This window comes from Varroa jacobsoni, unplaced genomic scaffold, assembly GCF_002532875.2.
Source record: "Varroa jacobsoni isolate VJ856 unplaced genomic scaffold, vjacob_1.0 scaffold_357, whole genome shotgun sequence".
In the NCBI taxonomy this organism is placed as follows: Eukaryota; Metazoa; Arthropoda; class Arachnida; order Mesostigmata; family Varroidae; genus Varroa; species Varroa jacobsoni.
In genome coordinates, this window is record NW_019213259.1 from 8,902 (window position 1) to 33,675 (window position 24,774).

At 40.0% G+C, this 24,774-nt stretch overlaps 1 long non-coding RNA gene across 2 annotated transcripts in view; it reads right to left on the minus strand.

The window, feature by feature from the left end:
* Positions 1-518: 518 nt before the first annotated feature.
* Positions 519-24,774, minus strand: part of LOC111259667 (uncharacterized) — a 48,494-nt gene continuing 24,238 nt past the window's right edge. The window contains exon 3 of one of the 2 annotated variants that reach the window (XR_015310694.1): positions 519-1,093. This is a non-coding gene — a long non-coding RNA (uncharacterized LOC111259667). Of the gene's footprint in view, positions 1,094-14,867; positions 15,630-24,774 lie in introns of those variants that run through there. The other variant, XR_002679766.2, reaches the window with a different exon arrangement.

Consider the following 24,774-nt stretch of genomic DNA (forward strand, 5'->3'; position numbering starts at 1 on the left):
TTTTCGTCATGGGGTTACAAGTCTGCAATACTGATCTTGACTTGTGTGTCATTTACAGAAAGTTTGTCACAATTTTTCACTTCACTAAGAAACTTCACTTCAGTTAAGCCACTTCAACTTTTACGAACATCTTATTCATGAGCGAAAGCTATATACACTCAGTTACAGGCTATGACATAGGTGCGCATAAATGTTCATGGTCTTGTCACATAGTAGTCTTCTATAAACATCACTAAAATAGCCACTGTGTATGCTGTTTTGACATGTTTGTTTATGGCAGGATGACGAGTGAACTTGCTTCCTATTTATGCTTGATTGTTTTGATTTTATTTGCGCAACAATCTCCTCATTTATCTAGTGTTATATGGATGCACATAGCTTTCAGCTAACAGCATACGCGGGTTCCTTTGATCGGCTACCCATAGGTGGAGCCACTAGGATCTAGCATATGATACGTTGTTCCTTTTGGAAAAGTTTGTCCTTTTATGTTACATCAAGCTTAATAAAGGCGCCGTCAACCCTAGTAGTCGCATTACATTTTATTTAGAAAATCTTCGTTCCTTCGTACATTTATTCGCATATTTAGTAGGCAATTTTTATAACCGTATCCTACATACATGTCAAATAAAACCCTACAAAAACTAAAGTCAATGAAAATACGATACATTGAACTTAATTCTTTAAGGAACATATGAAACTGACAATTTATAATTCTCAAAAATATGTGTAACACGTCAGCTGATTAGTTACTGATATGAGATGATGTACTAGCTCGATTCTTGAATTACAGATTCTTACAAAACCGCAACTCTGAAATAGTCTGTTTACAGTACGATGAGATAAGTAATACCATATATTTCTCTATGAACATTTTTGTTCATAGTCTCTTATCCTGAGTTCCTTTAGTACTGAAAATGAAAAGTAAATAAAAGCTCCTTTGAGATATTTGTCAAAATACAACTAATATTAGAATGGCTATGAAAGAGTACAACTATGACAGAATTGGTCCGAAAGCGTTAGGACACTCCACTATCTAGACAAAACACGCGTAGGTACGCGCGATAGAGACCGGCCAGCCTCATAACCGCATCCACTGAAAAACAAATATATGCAGTATTGCTTTATATATATATATATATATATATTTTTTTTTTTTTATACTTGATTATGATTCTAAACATATTAGGCCACAAAACAGACCAATAAGCTAAAACTTCTATCATCGCTTCTGTCCAGAGAGGTTATGTACAGGATACACGGTAGAGGATATACGGACAGCATCACGTCGAACAGAATTTTTTCATTTTAAAAGAGGCAATCATTTAGTATCAACTTTAAATTATATATATATATATATAAGTTATACTTAATTTATATGTATATATGTATATATAAATTAAGTGTAATTTAACCCAAATTATATCAATATAGCAATGCATTTGGCACTGCGAGAGTTTCTGGTAAAATAGCTGATAGCTAGCCTTTAATGATTACGCTAGATGTTGTCACCTTTTTCTATTCTATAGGCTAACTTACGTACGACCCTGTATGGAATATATTGACATGGCTAGATTAATCAGGTATGGTCGCCTTGCATTCTGACTTCGCTATTGATTTCTGCCACAACTCTATGTAGAATTAGAAACAAGATCATTGTATGTTAGACGAAAAAAAAATATAACCAGCCATGACATGCTTTCTTGTTACCGAACCACTCTTCTCACGATATTGGCCTCGTACGGAATAACTTCGTTCGATACCAGCTTCATTGAGTCTGTCTTTCTTTCGCCACGCCGCTATAGCCTGTTTACGTGGCTGATTTTACGGGTAATTTGCAATATTTGCTTTTTGGGCAATGCTGAAATTGTATAGTATAGTATGTTTACCATCTCATTGAAGTTCTTACTGGAGAAGCATCTCAACGCTTGTCTCTGAGCTCGCCTTGTCCAATTGACACCCCCAATATCAACAATCGATCAGCCATCAACACTGTCAGTAGCAACGCCATCATTACAGCTGTTACCTTTATTATTATTAGTATACTTAGAGCACGAACATCGTATTTTGTGGTTCATGACTGTAACATATGAAAGGAAAGGTCAGCAGCAGCAGCAGCAGCGCAAACGGCGATATCTTGTTTGGCTTATTACAAAGTTAATTATACCATTTGTTGTACACAGAGATACACTTGAACGTATAGATTACGATAAGAGAATAGACAAAAAAAATTATATAGTACGAAATTATACTATGATTCTCTTCTAATGTATAAGTAAAATCATAAAACTTATAATGAGGATACATATAGAATATTTATCATAGAAGACCGATAAGAAAATGAGAATGAGGGTCAAGCGATACAAACTACGCATTATTGACCTCAATGGGCTAATAAAGTAACAGGAGTATAAGCCACTATAATTGTAAACGATTAATTCACTGATGGTTGGAGATATTCTTTCTACTGACATCATTCGTTAAGAAGAACTGAATAGCATTTTACGGAGCTATTCTGGGTTTTCGTAAACAGACGCCAGATTTACTTTCATGGCTATAGATAGTTTAACGCACAACAAAGTCACGAATGATATAATTCGACTGGATTATGTACAAAACTACCTAAATATGGTCTTAAGATGACAGTTATTGACTGCCTATATAAATATATATAGATATCAGAATTTCCACCATCTACTAACTATTGAAAAGATGCCTCCGCTGGGAGGCTTCGGGTCCAACAAGAGAGATTGGGTATTGAGCAAAAATTTGTAACTTTCAGTTCAAGTGTTTCCAGCTGGGCACGTTTCGAGATGGTCATCGCCAGTCTATAGCAGCACTATGCTAACATGCCGGCGTTTCTGTGAGCTTGTGGATCGGCTAACCATTCAAGGCGCAAGAGATCGAGATGGATGCACTACCGTTTCGCCGATCTCACTTCTCAACGTAACACTACCGTAGGAATCCAGCGCTTGATAAGACGTAAAAAACACACGCTATCTCTGTGACAGCCTGCCGTACAGTTTCCCTCAAAAACAATTATCAACTATGAGTTGACGATTACATGGCCGCAGCAGAAGCAGTCGTCGATGCGGCTGACCACAGCGGCATCTGCCGTTAGCGTATTGATGTTGAGGAACCGCTCTGATCGGCAAATAAGTTTAATCGTATCTCACACTTTATACCATCATAGATAGGCACATAAGTGGTCGAAAAAATATTTAGGCCAAGTAGACCTATCATAATTACTTACGGATAGAATAGTTCGTGATACCTATTAACGACAAGCTTAAAACTATGCGTTTCATATTTAAGTGCGCTAGCTTGTACGATTGTGCAAGAGGCCAATAAAGAGGTGTCCTCTGCTATAGGCGTATTCAATTATTCCTTTGCCACTGTTTGATCAAAATAAATTGTCGTACGGTGCACTATCACGGTAAACTTGTAAGAGGGACTACCAAGGGACAGGGTCCACTAGTATTTTGAACAGAAGCTGCCGCATTCGGTGCATGTAGTTTACGGTTCATAGAATCCCAATGCTATATATATATATATATATATATAGTACGCTATCAAGGGGATGGATCGCGATAAAACGAGTCGATAATAAATGAAAACATATAATGAGAGCAGATATCTAGGTCTCCAGACAGAGGCATCAGCCTTTGCCTTTCGGGCACGGTTATCTACTTCTCACGCATGTCGCGGCTTCAATTACTCGCTTTAGTTCAATAAACCACCATCGAATTAATTTTTTTTGACTTATTATATTGGTGGCATACGTAGATTTCGGCCGCTCACGGATAGTCGATTCTATCGGCAGATAGTGCGAGTGACTGTCAGATGTTTCCCCATGTGATGTTGAAGCGCAAGGTCTGTTACTTTAGCAGCAGCATATTGCCCCGACTGGTCTTTTTCACAAATCACAGACGAAGAAAAATGCGCATTTAGTTAATCGATGAATACAATGAATATCTCCATGCCAAACGGTATTTTCTACAATTAAGAATGGTGACCATAGTGCTCCAGACATACAACTGCTGAGTAAGTGCTAGGAGGGTCGAAGACAGACCCTTCGAAATCGCTGGCCGTGACGGGAGCATATGAATGACAAGTCGCAAAAGCGATTTTTGCCTATCATTATCTAAATACGTATATAGATATAAACATATTGAAGTAACGATAGATTTTTAGCCGTTTTACACGCATTTGGTTCTAATTAAACATCTGTTCCAATCTTTGCCCGACGTTATAGACGACATACCTCAAAACCTTGCAGGTCTAAAAGAGTATCTATCGTTCATGGCGATGGAGTACAGGCCTTCATTTGGTCTAACTATTCTAGCTCGCACGCTTGAAAAGCTTTGACAATCACCAGAAAACAGCGATAGATCGTTGCAGGCCTTTAGCATAGCTTTATTGTATCGCAGTATTATTATTATTATTACTTATTCAGTATATCTAAATACAGGCTTTACACAACGAAATACGAAGCTGGACCGACTAGAGCATACACATTTTATGACGTTGCCTCACCAACTCGATAGCACTATCTAATAATATAGTAGTATACTGAAATCTCTTGCGGTAAAATTACATGAGCGTCCCTCATTTTGCCATGCCAGCCTGGCGCCCGCATGGATTAGCTTTGTTGCCAGCAGTAGGCCGAACGGAATGCTACTCCTCAAACCGTTGTGGCCACCGCCGATAGGCGATAGAAACTGCGTCAAGCCAGCCATTGTTGTTGTTGCGCCTGCTGTCGTTGATTTCTTTTGTTGTTCGCTGTCTTCGTTTTGAGTCAGCGCGGACCACAGGCAGGGAATAGAAGAACATTGTTCCCGATAGCTGAACGTTCGGAAACGAAGACACGCAGCGAATGTTCTAGCCGTCGTAGAGCTCCTTCTCTTCTCCTATATTCTGATATAACTATACTATGATGCCACGCTCGACATGACTCGTCCATAATGTAATCGCTGCACATAGAAATAAATTGCCTGTCTGTGATTAGTTAGCACAGATGCATATGTGTGGCCTTCCGATCTCAGGGAACATTTAAAGCAGGATTGTTCGTTCATGCAGCTGCTATAAATGGTCACTGGGAGATACAAAGATTCAAAGTCAAGCGATGGGTGTCCACATATGTAGTTTTTTGCTTAAAAGTTTCTTTACAACCTCACTCTGCATAAGTCATGCCAGCACAAAATAATACAAGAAACCACGCTATTCCATCGCCTGCAGAAGCAACGCGACGGAAGCAATAATCTTTCTTCTTAAATTGACGCTTTTAAATACCATCGTTGAGGTATGCATCATACTTTCGCGGTTTTCTGATCTCTAACCAAATTCAGTTTAAGTTGACCTACTACTTACTCTCCTTATCGTGTCAATACACCTGATCCCTACCAGCTGCATTGCAATCAAAATATTTCGTTCCCCCACAAAGCTTCGCGAAGTCAACGGCGATGCCCCTTCGTTTCGTAATTCGTTCCTTCCCGCCTTCCTCTGAAAGTTCCACGGCTATGCATTTATGAATTGCGGTAGCAATTTGTCGTCGACGTTCGACCCGGTTACATCCGTGAATTTGCTAATATCTGCAAAAGCGCGTCGTCTACTTTGTAAAATCCTTTATCAAATTATGATGTGCTTTTGTGCCATTATTAAGCTGTTTCAGCTTTGCGTTTCACTAAAACTACGCCAAGGTACGTCTATATATATATATTGTTATTACTGTGATTATCCTTTAGTTTTCGTCGTTGCAATTATAATCAGGGTTAATTGACACTTCAGTAAAACTATCGTTTCGAAATTCAGGTTGAACCGGTTTAATCTTTATCGAGATCAAAAGCGAACAAGCTACAACGTAATTAAGTTTCATCTCAGCTGAGCAGCAGCAGCAGCAGCAGCGACACGAAAGGCCGAAAACAATATGCCAAACTGGGCTTAGTATGCGCTATAGTGGGTCAGCAGTGACCCCTCGTTAATGCGTGTCGTCGTTGTACATTAACAACAGCGCATTGTTGCGTTAACGGAAACTGCTTTTTTTTTTTTGCAGCTGTTCTAGCAAATGTAGGTTTTATTAAGATGTTAAGGGTGTTGTCTCGAATATAGTTTGCTGTCGCTATAATACGGCCGTAATAACATTAGGGATGATAATAATGCCAATAATATTTTTACTAGCAAAGGGAATTCTAAGCAGAACCAGGTGGAATGAAACTGAGGTAGAGACGACTGCTGGTTTATTATCGATTGCTGCCCGTCCGTTGCTATTACCGCTTCTCCTAATCGTGACTTCCTTCAAGTCGCAAGATGCTCACCAAACATATTGATGACTTTGGGCTGTTCCCCCCTCTTTTCTTATTCACTTCGGAGCGTTTTAATACTTGGCTCGCTCCATACTTCGACGTCAACAACTATGGATATTGTTACTGTTGCAGTTCCCGTTCTTGTGGCGTTATCATCGTTAATAAACCTTTTGCCGTTCGCTCGCTTCGCCCCTGCTTCTTCGTTTACTGTTCCTGCTTGATCCTGTGTTGTAACTTATCTTGTTGCTACCACTACTGCCCTTTAATGGCTTTTACTATGATCACTAATTAGTTCATCGCTAAAATCTTCTTCTCTTTTTTTTACCTAAGATCCATGTCAGTCAGTACTGCTAATAGTGCAGATGCTCATACAGTTTTCTATGTATAGTTATATCGGCAAAGCCACCAAAATGGTAAGCTCGTCAATGAACATTTTGGTGCCTCATCCGCAGCCCGTGTATTGCACATAGGCATTTATCAAATACGCGACAGATAGTGCAGACTGTCGCCGAGGTTTTGTCATCGCGTTTCCTGGTAAGCTAGTAAAAATGAAAAAAAAACCTGTTTAACATAGAAATATGCACATTGCCACATTTAGAATTTTTTGCGACCCATGTAAAAAGTCGGGGCGGTTGTATCCGTATGTACATCCCCGCTCTGTAGACAGAATGCGCTCCACAGGCTTGTGCACTGTTATAGCTTAGTAATTTGATGCAGATGAATTATAATATATTGAAGATGAAGGAAAAAAAATAAGCATCAAGGTCTAAGCGCTAGCTAAACTCTAAACCATGCAGCTGTTATTATGGAAAAATGAGCATATCTACGATACCTCTATCATACTCTCTCATAGTAGTCTCTGCAGATTTTGAACAAACGATTTCTGAGAAAGAAAGTCCCAAACAGATATATCTTTACATGAAGAGATTAGGTAAGTAGGCATTTAGATAAAAGAAACATAACATCATCAATATCTGATGCGCTACCATACATTTCAGATATTGTTTTTTCATCAGAAATATATTACTACCGGCCCTTGCTTCAAATTCATATCTTTCTTAAATGCTTAATCGTTTGTTTCATAACAATAACACTTACAACATATAACGTAATACAACATTCTATTGTTAGCATTGAAACTGTATTAAGCTCTGTGTTTCGGGGTAACTTAGAAGAGATCGAATCATAGTAAAAGCGATTTTTTCGCTAAGCGTCTCGTGATGGAGACGCCATCTTTCTCGACCAAATTAAGTTACGCAGTTCGTATTGGTGTATTATATAGTCCATTAATGTCTAGCTTGTATAGTTTACCGTCACGCCAAATTTACCACCAGCGATCTCGTCATACAGGCATGACTTTCTTTTGAACATACAACCCATTTTGTTACTACTACTGTTCTGATACAGCTTATGGGGACTTACTGCTCCAGATAGAACATGATCTGGCCACACATTCGCTTTTAATAGTGACACAGTACTACGTACGACCAGCACCACTAGGGCCTAATGTCTACCTTACGAGTGCTCAGCGTAAGGCCGTACCGCACCGGTTGAACTTAATTCCTTCAAAAGCTCTGCTTCCAAGTTCATTCCTAAGGTTCGCTCCGAATCAGCCCAGATACTCTTTTGGCAGTACTACAGATACAGTGCCTGACAAGAAAAAGTAGCTAGTATTACCAAATCATTAGGTCGGAATTATTCTGGTCCATTTCTTCACTTTCCCAAACGAGCTAGCTCTTTGCGCTAAATCTGGCAGAGTATCGTTCGCCACCTCGTTTACCTCCACTTTCACTAGTTATTCTTTTTTCAAGATCTTCTTTGCCAGAGTCTCAGCCGTTCTCTAACACTTTCATGATCGAATGATGAAGCATGCAAGTCCCTCATGCCGTTTCTTGGACACAAGCTCATTTCTTTTGTCATGTGTCTTTTTCTAGTTTGGATAAGCACCGTCAAAACGGCTAGCGTGTGATGTGCCGTATCTTCTACACTGGGCCTGAGAAATTTTGTGACGGTAGCTTGAAGAGATATAGTAGTATGAAGATAATATGAAGAAGAATAATATGAAGAAGATAGTAACTGAGCTTTTCCTTGACAAATGCAATCTATGCCTGTACGTTAGAGATAATATCTTTAACTGCCGCTCCCCAAGTAAATTATGTATTGCCTCTCATTCTTCTCATCATAAACTTACGCCTTTGCCTTTCGTATCATTCGTCATACCGTGCCACAACATGCGCTTTTTTTTAGCTAACATGTTCTTGAGGATTGTGCTTGCCAAAACCAAGGTTGCGTTTATCCTAATCGTGCGGTAGCCTTGGATAATGCTAAACGCAAGGATTTGCTGGACACTTCTAGATTCGTATAATATCTATAATAACAGGTGCCTCAAGGAGCGTAATCCACTTTGCTTTTGCCATGAAAGGCTTTCTCTCCTTTCTTGCGGGCCATGAATATCTGGTAGTATTCGGACAATCGTATGAACGCTCCAATCGATGTTGTGACAGCTTGCTTGGCGTAGCGCATTCTCCTGACCACGTGCCTACGTCCTATACCCAGTTAATTCGCCGTATTTACCAAATTTCCTTTCTCCTCCCCAAAAAGGAATGTGAGAGGCTGGCATCTTTCCTGCTGATGATTAGTACAGGCTCTAACTTCACACGAGCCAAAGATATCCCATGCTCTTTTATCCATATGGAGGTTTCTCTCAGAGTCCGGTTTGCTCTTCCTTGAAGTTCCTTCGTTTAGGATGGACCAGAGTGTATAGGAAAGACCTTTGTGGAGCCCTTGCTGTCATAGGAAAGGTGGTCCCCTGCAACTACCGCTATATTTGACAGTCAGTTTTAGACCAGAAAGATTAGATACCTTTTTTCATACATATGAGCGCAATCCGCTATCGCAGCCTACTTAAAGCATTTTTAACATCTAGGAGAATTATGCGAAAAGATCTCTTGTTTTAGTCAAAATTCCCGACACCTTGGTAGCTCTCCTGAGCGCTCTGTCAGTTGCCATCACTACTGATCTGTGTTTCCGGAAGCCGCACTGATCCTCAGACAAGAGACACTCTTGACAAGTTTCAAGTCTTTGCTCTATTACAGCTCTGATGCCTTTGGCTGGCATATAACTGTAAGAGAACCCTCACCCTTAGGGATAAGTACGGTCCCACGTTTTCGGCACTCTATTGGAAATGGTCTGAGCTAAAAATACGCTCGCCAAATGCAGCGACCACAGCAGGGAAGTTCCTAGAAAAAGTCCTGTAACTACGGTCGGGCTTCGTCTGGACCCGGCATCTTACCCGCTTTTTTACATTCTCCTCTCTTCAACACCTCTTTTTTCGTAACCGATGGCGTCTCGTAGTCCGGGCCTGTAAGCTCAATTCTATCAAAAGGTTGGGGAAATGGGAACAAGGACCTCTTCTCTCTATATTCACTTTTTCTGCTAGAATATACCTCGTTATTCTGCCCGCTTTCCCCCTTACGAGCTTATAACGGCAACCATATAGGTCTCTATGTATTTATTCTAAAAAGCTTCTCTTACAGTTGCTTGTGCTATCTCTTATCTTTATCTCAAGCCCCCCTTTTTTATCCATAGTCTTCAATAACCTTTTTGAGCGTATCATGGTTGTCGCCACTTCTACCTCGTTCATGTTTTTTCTAAGCTAGGTTACATGCTAATCAACTCTGAAAATTTTTTTCATTTCGGCAGTTTACTTTCCACTTTGGATTTATCTGGCAAAACCTTATTACTCCTTGGACTTCTGCTAGGGGTCGCTGCAGATTTTCCACGCCCTGCGTGTCTCTATATTGCTACACCTAGCATTTTATGGCCTCTCCCGTTCCTTTTTCTCTCAGATACACTAGTTACGTTCTGCTGTTAGAGCTTCTGCCTGCTCCTAGAATGTACAAAGAACTCTATAGCACTATGATCACTTATTGTTTCCTTTTTGTCAACACATTCCAGTCATTTAACTGGCCCGACTGATCGACCCCCCATATCGTAAGATCTACAAAGGGCCCGTCTCGCCCTACAAGGTCAGCATTCCGCTTGTCTTAACCGTGCCAGGTTTTGAGTGGCCTTCCGCTAAAAGTTCCCCATGCCTCCGATGCCGCGTAAAGAGTCCAACGATGATTACCAGCATATCCCTGATTTCATCGACAGTATAAGGGCGTTTAAAATCCTGTTTAAGTCTTCTACGCTCCCATTAGGATTTGATCAGCAAAAATAGATTCAAGCTAAGTTTTCGATCTGTTCCAGAGAAAGCCCTTCTTTCGCCCCTTTATTCATTGTGGTCCCTTTTTCGTCCTTTATGCACGACGTGTCATCGAGACCCCAATTTACCGATTGTTTTGTAAACCACTGTCAGGCTTGCTAATTAGAATGTCAGCTCCCTTTTCCCGAGCAAGCTCGAGCAAGTTGTGGGGCTTATGCTCTTGTTAGGCTTCAATTGGAGAACTCTGATCTTAGATAATTTTTTCTAGTACTTGTTTTTCATCCGTTGCTCCCGTTAGGGTGCGTAGCTATTGTGTTATTTCCGTTGTTTCCTTTTGTCTTTGACTCTTATTGCTCTCTCAAAATTGTCGCCTTTAGCGGCCTGTTTTAAGGGCACAGGCACTGTAGCGGACTCACCTGTTCTTCGTAAGAACCTTACCAGCGAACGGTTTACCCATACCGTTTACCTGCACTCGCCTACGAGTTTCCTTTGCGACCTTACCTCTGTATTTTGAGCAGTTTATAGAATTTCAGGATGATCCAGATTACCATGGTTGTGACGGAAGAGTTCATCTCTACGGTCTTTTAGAAAATGTTTTAGTAATCCGTCCCGGTAGCGTACTTTCGCCGCGGCAGCTTGACGAAAGCACTCAAAGGCTTTGCGTTGTATTTCTTGTCCTCGCAGTGAAGATGGCAATGTGGCCCATTGGACCATTTGATAAGCGGTTTCTCCTATGCGTAACTTGTTTGATACTAGAATCCTGTTTCATCCTGTAGAATTCCCAAAGCGCGACATAGCCGACAAACGGGCGGTGGCGCGTTTTACTGGTTACTTAATACAAAACAATCTTTGTTTATCCCAGTGTTCTTGATAGCCCTAGGGATCGCTTCCGTTGAGGTCCCTTTTCCAAGATCCTTGATTAGTAAGTGCTTATAGAAGGAAGCGTCGACTGATGCCGAGGTGTTCTCTTCTCCTCAATAACCCTTACAAAAGTTTGACGTGCTCTCGTGCATGCTTCTTAACGTTACTGTTTCGCAAATTTTTGGTACCTCTAATCTTAACTTTTTCTTATAACGGATCCGCATCCCGCAAAAACTTCATCATAACATTTGTAAAATATATATTTCCGCCCGCATTACTCAGTCATGTAAAGCTTAACGCAATGTCAGATGTCTCCCTAATGTTGTTGTTTGTGACAGCCGTCTGCAGGTGCATTTCGTAAGCTGCAATATATACAATTTTCCTGAGAAGTCCGTTGTTTCCCGAATTTGATATTATAAAGCAATGGGCAACAGACGGCCTACTAAATTGAAGGTTTTTCTAAAAAAAAAAATTTCAATTTCGTTTAATGAGGCTTTCTGTCTTAGGCGGACTGCAACTAGTGTCCTCCAAAACGATAAGTGATCCCGTCCTCATCCGCTTCCTATATGGTTCGGACTATTAGTCTTCCTATATAAGCTTATATATATGTACACATACATATAAGCCCACCCGAGTTTACTTCCAGCCGTTGTACTGGGCAGTGATATCTATCCAGATCCAGTTGTCTCTCTAGTGTCCTTCTTTGACAATCAGCATCCGCAGGGGTTATCAGCGCATTTGCCGACCACCTTGTAGGCCCTGTAGGCTTACTCTGGCCATTTTCGGTACAGCAGGAACTTGAGCTTCTTGTCTGAGTCGCACCCGCTTATCTCAGCCCAAATCTGCTCCGTGTTCATGCAACCTCTGATAGCGTCAGGCGAAGCTTGAACACCCAGATCTGCCTTTTCCCTCGAGCATACATACCGCTGCATCAGTTTTTTCAACGTCACCTTGGCAGTTGGTTTGCACTCTTTTTTCACCTTTCCGCCTTTGGATGCCTGTTTCCCCACCTCACTGAATAGGTTCTTCTGAAGTCTTTTCCCTGTGAATAAACATCGAGTTCCCCAGCTAATTTGACCGTTTTTATAAACAATTTCAGATGGTCCCGGTACGGTGCTTTGTTTCTTACCCACGGAATTCTGATCCATATCTTGAGAATCGGACGTTTCCGCCTCCCTAGACCTCTTCCTTTTCAGAAACCTTCATATATGTGCCATGTCCATCAAGGTTTGGATCTTCTGGCTTTACTTGCCCTTTATCCAGAGATCGCGAGAACCAAGCAAATGTGCCTGTCAGGCGTTAATCTGTCTACAAGAAGAAAAGGCCGTTTAAACTGCAACGTCCATTACATTCAACATGGTTTCCTGTGACCTGACTTACAATACGTTTAATCGACCAGATTGTGTGTACGATTCAAAATAGGGGCAGTTTGCTAAAAGGTTTTAAGCCGCGCTAACGGAAGACAATAAAGAAAAGCTATCTGGTAACGTTACGTTTGGTTGCTTTAATCCCTCCGTGTCGTGTTGCCTGAGGTAAGATAGCAATCTGTATATTTGTCCGATCGTACATAGCATGAAAATTAGTACTGCCTGCTTGCAACTGCAGTGACCACAGCACAGGATATCATTAAACTGGCAGAAGGTACCAATCTTTGTACTGCGTCTCGATTGAATCATTAAGTCACTATTTTCCTTGTAAGGATCTAAGGCACTCGGGCTTAAAAGCACTAACAGCTCCATTTTACCACTTTTTGAAACTCTAGATCGACTACGGCTGGCTTCCGCGAAACCAAAACTATATTTATTCGCTCCTGCTTTTCATGCAGGAAACCGCCTTCGCTCAGCTAGCAACCAGGCTGAATTCACAACTGACAACATTGCTTTTTGCCGCGGTAGCAAGTATTTTTGCTAATGGCAGCCAAGCACTCTAGTTTACAGAGGACAATGAGAGTGCCATACTATTCTGGGGAGTTTTTGCAGTTATCGGGAATATAAATAGTTAGTGACTCAATTGCACAACTAGTCTAACGACACATACCGTTGTCCTAACTTGTGCTGCGTGAAGAACGTATGTGCCGTCATACTGAGGCAGCAAACCCCTTGAAGTTTAAACCATCTGAGTTGACGTTGTTGTACGTGATAACAAACTTACTGTAATATCTTACCTCAGTAAAGGTTATAAAACTATGAGGAATTAGGTGCATTGTGAGTTGTCTTTTGCTTTTCGATGGTGACTTTACCTGATTGTGTAGGATAGCACCTTACCAGGTTGGCAGGTATTATTAGATACACGAAGTTAATCCAAAGCCTCTTATAGAGCAGGATTGCTAAACAAAGCATTTAAACAGCTGAATATAGATGCCACGCTAAAAGCCGCTGACGTGCAACGAAGGCTCTCTCACGATTAGAAGAACAAAAAAGGAATTTTTTTTTTGTATAAAGGATGTGTAGCCTTTATGGATGTATACGTGACGAACCTACAGAATGTAGTATGGTTAAAGGCTATTCGAATTTCCTCTGTTATATATATATTATAGTTCACGCGATATTGCGAAATCGCACACAACTTATCTGTCTAGTTTCTGAAGCTGAAGGTTTTACGGTACTACTCCATTAATCACGACTAAAAATACGGGCCTCCAGCTCTTAAACAGGACGCATTTTGGCTTTGGCCACATGTAAGTCTAATGTACATGTCGACAACTTAACACTCTGCGACATCATTGTAAGCGCTTTTGCTTGGAGCGTTTTCCTTATAAAGGTTTCAAATAACTTACTACGGATGAGAACGGCATAAAAACGCGTTTGACGAACATAAATAATGTACTTACATGACCTAAAGCAAATTGTATATATCAATGGCTAAATATTTCCTCGGTGCGCTATGGAATTCTCTACTGGCAATGTAGTACATTTAAATTTTTAAATCTCACTGTTTTTGAACAACTTTTTACATAACCTTTTGTTCTTATATTCCCACATGAGCCTAGCGCACTTGGAAAGAATTAGCGTAGTGTACTATGTGTCGGCATGTTAAATATAAATGGTATAGGTTTGAGTCCGGGCCAACTATTTGCTGCCACTGCATTTGCCCCAGCGGCGCTGCCCAGGAGGCATTTAGATTAGAGGAAGAAGTTTCTTTGTCTATATTGTTTCGATAACTCCTGCTGACGCTACCGTTGCCGTAATTATGATCTCACATTTATATTTTCCTCGTCGCCATAGCCGTTATTTGTCTTTGTAACGGTGCGTAACGAAGCGTCTTTGTTTCGTCCTTGAGCCCTCCTTTGTTCCATTGCAGTCGCCCACATCTGCATTTCTCTCTCTGTGAGGTGATCGCACGTTGTATCTACATATACCTCTTCACGTAGACGCTAATACTGGATGATCTCTAATTGGTAATTCTGTTAACAACACTAGTTGGCTACGCTAGACTAATACTAACCGATGCGATCATCAATATGACAAAAGACAAAATTGATCTTTTAGAAGTACGTTTTAGTATATTTCGAGAAAAATCTATATGTGGAAGATAGTTAGTCCATGAAAGCAAACCGGAACCTCTACCCGACTGGCTGAATTCTTTATTTATTGGGCCACTTCCCCACAGTGTGTGTATAGAAAAAAGAATACAATGTTCAGTCTGAATCGTTCTGGCAGTGCTAAAACACCAATATTTTCAGCTATGTGCCTAAAGTGTCAAGTTGTGGCCATGAAAGAATATTATCAATCACCTCTTAGAGATAGGTTGTTTTTTTTGTTATTACGGATGAATACGAATAATTAAGAGTAACACTGAAAGATGTTGAGTATATGGCCTAGGTGGTAGGCTACACATTCGAACTGAAACATGTAAAAAAAATCGATCTTCCAGTTCTCTATAGATTCTATTAAGCTATCCTATCTCTGGCTTTTAGCTTCTTAATTGTTGGATAGCTTTTACTTGGAAACTGGATATGTGCAAACAGGCCTAAACGATTTGATAGCAAAATAAATTCTTACGAAAAAAAATACTTTAGCTATCCAAACGATATTACGGCTGAGCCGTAATTCAAAGGCAACATTAAGGATGACGATGATGTCAATTTGAATCGATGGGAGGAAAGCTCCTGGGCGGTATCACGATTATACCAATACACAATGTTTGCAACTTGTTTCCTCGTTCCTGCGACAGCTGGTGTTTCCGCGGCCGCTTCTAAAGTGGCCAAGCAGTTGGTGTCGTTATTTAGAAAGACAATGTCTTCTTGAGCGCCTCCTTGATGCCTAAAATTTGCATTCGTGAGTTTTACTTCTGTCGTTCCTCTATTACAATTTCAAAGTAAATTATAGATCCATTTTATAACTACTATTATTATCATTATTTTGACGGCTATTGTGTGACCACGAAACATGAATTACAGTTATTGTCAAATAAAATACGTCTATATATATACACGTATCGTAATTATAATACAATAACATAGCGATGTATTACGCTTATTATCCGAGCTATTTGAAACACGCTGTGTGCAAATGGAAGCATTTCTGTATAATACATGGGTTCCGGCTTTTGCTATGACGAAAACGTTCAACGATACGCGCGGGCACATTGCAAAAGTTCAGCACGGAGTTAGCCTGGCGAATAGAGGTTTACAATTTAAGAAAGCGGGATTCTTCGATTGCTTTCAAATTCTTACGGTGGATCTGTTCTATGCCAAAGATAGATTTAAAGCAATGACTGCCGCGTTCAGTAATATCTGGATATCGGCTAACACTCAAAGACGAAAGAGTTCGACTATAAATCTCTAGTGCTACAAGCCCACTCGCTAGAGCTGGCTTTCATCCATTAAGCACAAGTTCAAACCGATACTACACATCGTCCAACATAATATGAATCTCCCGTAATTGGAAAGTACATTTGACTTCAGCCACAATGATCGGAGACAGCAAAGGCTTATGAGCACTCTTCTCTAAGTAATCGAACCTGGTTCCCAAAAAAATTAGTCGAAAACCTCATAAATAGCAGCTCCCTAATAGGTCCGGCCATACCAGTACGATATGCCAAAATTCTATGTTCAGTACATTAGACAGAAGATCGCTTTAACCGTAGCGTGCTCCTTAATTTCTGGCCATGAAACATTCAGCATACGCCAGTAAGTTCGAACATATATTTTCCAAATAGGTATAGTTAGATAGAAGCGATGAGTATCTAGATGGTGCTAAATCAACCTGATTTAGTGCTATCACCAGAAAGCAGAACGACGCATTTCTCCCTATTGAAGTGCGTAGGGAGATGTAGCGCAGAGTTTGCCGAAGTTGAGAATGAGTTTATACACAATACACTTACACTTATCCTGTAAAGCGAAGGCAAATCCTTCAGTAGGGATCCAATATACAGTGCACACAAAAATTTGAAATAAAAACCCTCCACTGATATATGCAGATAAAAGGCATGGTGGGCATGCTGCCCAAATGACAAATCACGTCTCAGTGCAATCTTCCTGCTCCCAAAGTATTGACGCTGCCCTTTGTACTTATATTCAAATGTGTGCCATATAATAACTCTCATACGTTTTTGTACATTTATATTCCTAGGCTTCGTGGCTATTAAAATTTTTCCAAAGAGCTAAAAATGTTTTCTGCACAGGTTCGTCGCACACAAACTTTGCATCGTGTCTTCAAATTAAAAAAGCGCACAAAATTCGAACCCAATGCGAGAGCACCTTCAGTTTCGATTAGATAGGCTTGTACTCGTACATCGTTATACCGGGTGCGTTTGGTTCGACATTTGTTCTCATCGAAATCCGAGGACACAGTAGAAACCTCGGTCCTTCACCAGAGCATATTCGTAAATATATAGATAAAGAAAGATTCCTTGTTACCAGATGAAGTCCACTTGTAGATTCCTTTGAGAAAATTTGATAATCTTATACGATTTCATGTTCCCACAAGAGAAATTTGTGTTGGCGACCAAATTCCTTACGTTCGAGGTGATAAAGCGCAGAGATATTAAGTACCTCTGCTCAATCTGCGAGGCCGTTGTATCTACAATTGTGTGGCTTATATATAATAAAAATTAACGAAATTAGTCGTTGAAAATTAACATACACTACCAGCTGGCACCGCTTCTCTTCTTAAAGTGCGTTTTGTTGCACTTCTTGGCTTCTATAAGAAAGATGCCTGGAAGCCCTATGTTTCAACTCCCTAACGCTAGACGCTGCGTTTTCAAGACTAACTACCTGCGCGTTACATCTTTCTGCATCAAGAATAGGAATCTTCTTATCGTACTAATACATATAATAATTGATAAAACGTTTGTAACATAACGCCGGTTACGTAAATGGGGGCGTGTGTTGAGCCACTCAGGGACTCCGGTATGAATATATTTGTACATTTAGATATGCTAAGTGAGCTTCTTGTGAATCTCAAGTTTGAAAGACTATATACTTGACAAAACAGATCCGCAGCATTGCCTTTTCATGCTCTATTACACACTGACATAGGTGAGATTTGATTTAGACGTCCTATGTTGCCTACGGTACGCATATCACAGTTGTTGTTATATTGTCGTTCAGTATAATTCAAGCGTCTTCGGAACGACACTGAGGTGATGGAAGGTGGACCCAGAACAGCGTTTCGATTCAACATGTCTACAACCAACCTAGGTGTCAACCTAATAATGAAACTTCACACAAATGCTGATTTCAAACTAACCAAAAATTATGTTATTGTGCTTTCTAATAAAGCATATTTCACTTTTTAACGAATAATCTATAATTTGAAGAAACAACTACCTCTACTAAATGTGCAGCAAATTCGTTTTTAAAAAAAACTACCCATCCATTGACATTTTCATCAAAGTCATATAAAAGGAGCACTTCCTTTAAGTAGTAGTCCAACTGTAAGGGGTTGAAAAATTAGGACATCAGAAAAAAAAAAAGCCAATGGCGACAGGTAGCTAAAATTGTCTGTTTCTGCTCACAATAAATAAAGCCAAGCAATCAGTTTGATCAAAATAGGTATATTGTTTTTTCAAAAACTTGAAATATACCGAAAAACGGGCTAAATGAGAAATAATTGTGGTTTGTGTTAATTCTCTTCTTCCAACCGGATGCACTGACTTCACATAACTACAACAATGGAAAACCGCGGATTGAACTTAATAGTTATCTCTATTGTCGAATCCGGTTGTAGTATTTGTGTTCATGACCCACACATGATAAGTGGCTCTGGCTACTCAGATTAATGAGAACGACAAAAAGTAACAAAGTATATCTTTCGTACACTCTAAGAAATGCCTTAACATTCCTAGCACATGTTAGGCACCGCTATAACTACTTGTTCCTGCATTCCTGTTCCTTCGTAGACTGTTCCTGTTGCTGCACATTCCGCCTCAACTACGGGCGTCATTGGAGATGACTTCTTGAGACAGTGGATCATCCATGCAACTTATTACTACCATAGGAGTCACTTTCCTTGCCGCTATATTAATTTAGTTGTACTCCAGCAGATGGCGCTACGATTACTGCAAATATGTGTACCATCAATACAGAAAGCAGAAAAATATAGCGCCAGCTTTAAAGTTTGTGCGCGTACTGTTCCTGCACCGATCTGTGTCGTTATCGAATCTGTGACCTGACCGCGATGTTCACCAGACGTCGCCTGCTCACTCTCTATTTTCTGTTTTTCAAAGTATATTTTAAATGTTTTTTTTGTCTTTTGTTCCTTTTGGGGTCGTTTTGCCGCGCCAGAGGTCGCACTTTTTCTGGCAGTGTTTCCGTTACCGTCGCCGTTGTTTCTGCTGTTTGCCGGATTCGCTAAAGTGCTTTATCAGAGCAACATTCAAAGAGTTCAACTTGACTTTTTTTCTACATGCATCGTCAACTCCAATTGGCCGTCTACGGACCAGCGGCGTTTCTAGTGTCTTAGGCCAAAAGCAGGAAAAGGCCACATTTGGTAAACTTTGGCTTTTGCATATTTTTGGATTCGACAATATATTATCGTCTAAACATATCAGTCAAAACCACCTGCTGATTACCACTCCGCTAGCTACTTAACTGCGAAATGTGTGACCGAAGGTATTCAGCCATAATCAAAAGGGTACACGCGATACCGTTATCTGGAGAAAAGTAGACCGACCGTATGGGTGAAAAGATACTGTCTGCTGTGTGTGTACCAAACAAGTGGGCGACAAAAATTTCATCGGATTGAAATCGTGCATCAAATGCATACCTATAATACGTTTTCAGCTGCACGACCTTTTGTTATTTGTTCAACCTCTATTGTCCTTGTAAAGTTCTAGAATTGTCTAGAAGACTCAAACGATAGGAAAAGTTGAATAAGACAACCATTTTGCGCTAAATAGGTTCAAAATTTGTACCACCACATTTTATCTAAAAGAAATCGTTTATATGTGTGTGACGTTGATCATACGAAAAGGAAGAGAAGGAGAATTGTAAAAAGTCAGGGTAACATTGAAGGAAGATATGAGGTTAAGCTTCTTCTACTTACAGTTAGTAATAGCTACTTAAAGGTAGTAGTAAATTTATAGTTATGTATTTACTTTACTTGTTAGACTTCTGCTCGAAATCAGAAGCCATTTTTTTTTACTCAGGAACTAACGAGTTTTTTTTTAATTAAAAGATTGCCAAGGAGCCTCTAGGAGCTCTATGACCATGCCCACCATGCCTTGTATCCAGTTCTGCGTTAATGAAGAAAGATCTATTAGTCAAGAATCTGCAGCTCATTCAACCAAATTCAGGAGCAGCGTTAACGAACAAAGTGGAATCAATCCGAACGTGTTTTTATATATATATATATATTAACAGACGTAGAACTTCACCTGGTAAAAAAAAAGTGTAACATGACCACACAGCTAATCGGATACTTCAGGCAGTCTGAATTCAGTAGAACCTTGATCAGGTTCAGTACGATCGATACAATTTCCGCTAGTTCGTGCAGCCAAACAACGAAAGGCTTTATTTACAAGGTCTGTTTAACATTGACGGACAGTGACAATAGAATTAACAGAGATTTACACTTTATGAACAATGCCGTTTTTGATCTGAATGAAAGGTACACATATTTTAGAAAGTCAAATTTATATGATATTACGTTTGCCTAATATGTATGACCCGTATGTGTATTATTATGTGGCGAACGGCTATAATAATTGTTAATATTGACGCCTCGTTAGCTTCCACCATTTCTAAGGAACCTGTTTCCCGGTAGTTAAAATAATGAAAATTGTGTGTAGCCAATACTATAAATTTTAAACGAAATATTTAATTGATACGCAGCGCGATGTTGTCGCCATTGACAAACGTAAAATAAATAAAATCTAGGGGTAATTGGCGTTTTATACTAGTGAACTGGTAACGCGTTTCGTTATTAACTCTGGGAACACGTAAGGCGATCTGGGTTCGAAAGACGGCCTAGGCACAATTCATTTTATCCAAATTAGCTTGCACAGTGCAAATGTGCATCGTAGAAACGGCGCGATCCACGTGGCTAACGCGCATTTCTTTCTGGGTGCTCATGGATTATGAGCAAAATAACGAACAAATAGATACACTCTAGTTAGACTTTTGGTGGAGTCAAGTCGTTAATGCTATATTTAAAAAGAAGAGACCAAGTTTGCCCATGTAGAAAAATTGCTAATAGTGCCAATAAGCTGTGCCTTCATTGCACACATGATTCATAGATGTTCGACGGAAATATGAACTAATTGTGGGGTACACTAGCCAATTAAAGATTGTCCACTGATACTGAGGCCTTCTTTCTGTGCTTTTGCAAGTTGTATCGCAAAACAGAATGCAAGTTATTTTTCTACGTAGGTAAACGTAATGCGATAAACACATAGGAATAAACTAGACGAGCATCGCCGAACACTCTGTCATATTTTGTCATCCTTAATAACTGGCCCTTGTTATTTTTCCGGCTTATAAACTGAGCGTACGCGGTGGCGTTCTTCGCTATATATATGTAAGCTGGCTGATTTCTGCCTTTGTGGTGTTGCCGCCGCCGTCGTCTGTGGTGGCATGTGGCCGTTTGCTTTCAATTTACCTACGTCCTGCTGCAATAATATGCTGGAAGCTTTGCCATTTTGCTGTTAATTTAGGATGTAATCTCCTTGTGTGTAGTGGTACTGAGATTTTTCCAGTTTAGTCGACACTAATAAGCGGCCAATGAAGGTATTACTCTCAAACGCGCTGGTCTGCTTTTTCGTCTAGCAGACAAAGCCGGACAGTTACTCGTATCTACAATGTATGTGTGTTGCCAGCAGTTTTGCTTGCCCAACGAGGACGGCTCCGTTCCCGCATTTGTTGGTTGGTTCGATGGTCTGTCTGTTAGACTGGCCGTGTAGCTATCATAGGCCGTATTCGAAATCAGAGCTGGACGGGCTAAACGGACGATGCCATTTAAGACGTCTTTGGCGGCAGTCATTCAGGAGCTTCAGGCTGGGGCTCTTCAGCCCTCAGTATATGATTGATAGCCAAGTAGAACTAGCATACACGAAGGAAATGCTGCGACGCTCGTGATCTCGTGGCGGAAGTTTAGTATGAATAGCAGCACAGAAGTACAGCGAGAGAATGAACTAAAAATGAGAAAAAAGGGCGACGGGAGGGCAAAAGATTGCAGCTGGCAAGTGCAAACGAATTGAATGTATTGGATAGTAAAGGTTAGTTAAAGAGTCCTAGTTCAGTTGAATAGAAAGAGCGTATCTAATAACCTATGTTGCGTATTGTTATGCAGTATTGGTCTTCAGCGTAATGAAGCTCAATAATATCATTTGTAGTTGAATAAACTAGCGGGAACTTGAGTAGTGTATTTGATAGCATTGACAGCTCTCAGGCTCAAATCACAGAGAAAAGAGGCCATTTACTCCTGTTCTGAGTATTGTAAGTTAAAGCGTCTTTCTCACAATGAGATAGCTTTGCACGATATACATAATCGCAATGGTACATACACTATTCCGGACTAGAACAAATTCCATTTTGAGCTATCGGAACAGCGACGCTGCCTACAACGTACGATTAACAACGAGATGTGATAAAAGGGCCAATACAGGTGTGATCTTTTGAGAAGGTATTTCTTTAACATTGTTTTAGAATCGATAAGAGACAGCTTCGAAGTGCAAGAATAAAGTTGTAAACATATCCGTTTTTGCAGCGTTAACATGTCCCTATTTTGAAGAAACTTCAAAAAAAACTTACAAAGACTGGATCCTAAAAAAAGGCTATAACGACTAAGGCCAGCAGCGTTTCAGGTAACACCAAATCAATAGCTTCACGCACTTGAACGGAATAAAATTAAATAACTTAATTTTTACTTTGGCCCTTACACTTAGCATTCATTCACTCGCTCACTCAATCATACCTAACTAGATTACGTTGAAAGGTACATATGCGTACGCGTTTTACATCTAAGTTCGGTCATAGTTGTGTTTGTAGTGAGATGCTTATTGTCTTCAAAAGGACGACCAGCAACGATTACCGGAGCCAGTGTTGGGTAAATCTACGAAGCTGAGATAGTTTTTTTTTTACGCATAAAAACTTCTCTCAGATAATTCTCACTTAAATTGGTTCAGTGCTGCATATACCGCAGACCCAATTGTGAAAAGGAGGACTGCGATGACGGTAACGTCGATACTCACTCCCTTTAGTTTCGTAACACGTATCGCATGTCAGTGAACAACTAGCAGTTTATGCAAAGTTTAAATTCTGTGCCGGTTTACTTCATCGGTATGGTGGAGTCATCTTTGTTATCTGCCTTATTTTAAAGCTCGAATCAAGGAAAAGCCAAAAGTGGTATTTAAGCAAACTTTAAAAAGTGTTACATCGATTTGTAGGGGTTTCAGTTCAAGGAGAGCTGCGTTGAAAAGGGTCGCATGATTCCCAAATTTATTATAATACATTTGATGTTATCGCATTGTCGCTAAAGACAAGTGAGACACCACCAAAATCGAACTGAAGAACAGATTTCACAGGCAGAAAATGAAATCTAAGTATAAACTTGTCTTCGCGAGAAAAATTGCGGTCCGGAGGATATCAATGAGAAACGAAGCCTGTCAATGATACATGTATAATATTCATGAACATGTTGAAATACTGCGCCAACACAAAACGCATAAACAAGTCGTGACCATATTGTAACTATTCCAAGTATAGTATATTGTCACTGTTATGAGCAAAGGGTATGATGTTAATAAATACTACACAGTTCTTATTAAGCCTCAATGTATGTAGTATTTTCATTATTATGTAGACAAGTAAGCAATATTTATCAAGTCGATCCTCAGAGATCATCTGTTAGACGTCAGATTATTTTTTTTATTGGCAAGTTTATTTGGCTCTGTCTAAAACATTTTACAAGTTTTACACCTACTCTATGTTATGGACTTATGTCGCCATTTATGTCGCTTCCTACTCTATACTTGTGATATTCCGTTTAGATTCGAACACCTTTTTAATCTACAAGGTCGGAAGGTATATTCTTTTATAATAGATTCGTCCGTGCCTTGCAGGAGTAGGACCAGAAACCTTTCAGTTCCACGCCAGCTGCCAACTGGTCAGACTATCCTAGGTCAGATCGTTTTTGCTAAATATGACGACTGACTGTGTGCTGATAGGGCTACCTGCAGTGTGCGCACCCTCCGTAGTGAATTAAACAATGAACTTGGAACGTCACAGGCAACCTCGTTGAAGGCAGTTTCACTGCGCATCAATTAAAATGGATTATTTAGGCAGCGGATTAAACTTGAATATTGGTTTGAAGTTAAAGTAAACAAGCGTACGTATATGGGTTGTTTCGGATTCACTGATCTTCATGTGTTACGATATTATAACTAGGCAAGTGGTTGTCGCCACTCGACTGATATGCTAAGAAACACCGCTACACACGTGCAATACCCGACCATTTTTTCCCATAAGCACCAAAATGTATTTACATAATTTTCTTTCTCACGCTTTATTTCATCCGTTCTTGTAAATGAACTATTCATCGGTACATAATAAAGATGGAAAACTGAATACTTTCATTGCAGATCATCTACATTTTAAGACCAAAGTCTTTATTGTTTTTGTTGTTCTACACAAGCTCGCTGGCAGTCATTTTGTTATCTTATTGCACTTTCGCTCTGCCTCCGTCTCAGTAAATAGTTGTCCGAGCCTTTTTTACGTTACTGCGCTGTTCTGCCGCTTCGAGATTGTTGGCACGGTGTGCACGTATTTAATCTTTTGCACTTTTCTAAGTACGTACAGATAAAGGATTTATTTTATTATTACTTAAATGCGTATAACTGAGTGAAGATTGTGACGATTTCTCGAAACCGGTAAATATATGTCAAACTTCTTCCGTATGCCTAAAACTCACACTCTGTACTGCAATACAATTGTAGTTTCTGCAACGCTGCCGAGCAATACGTGCT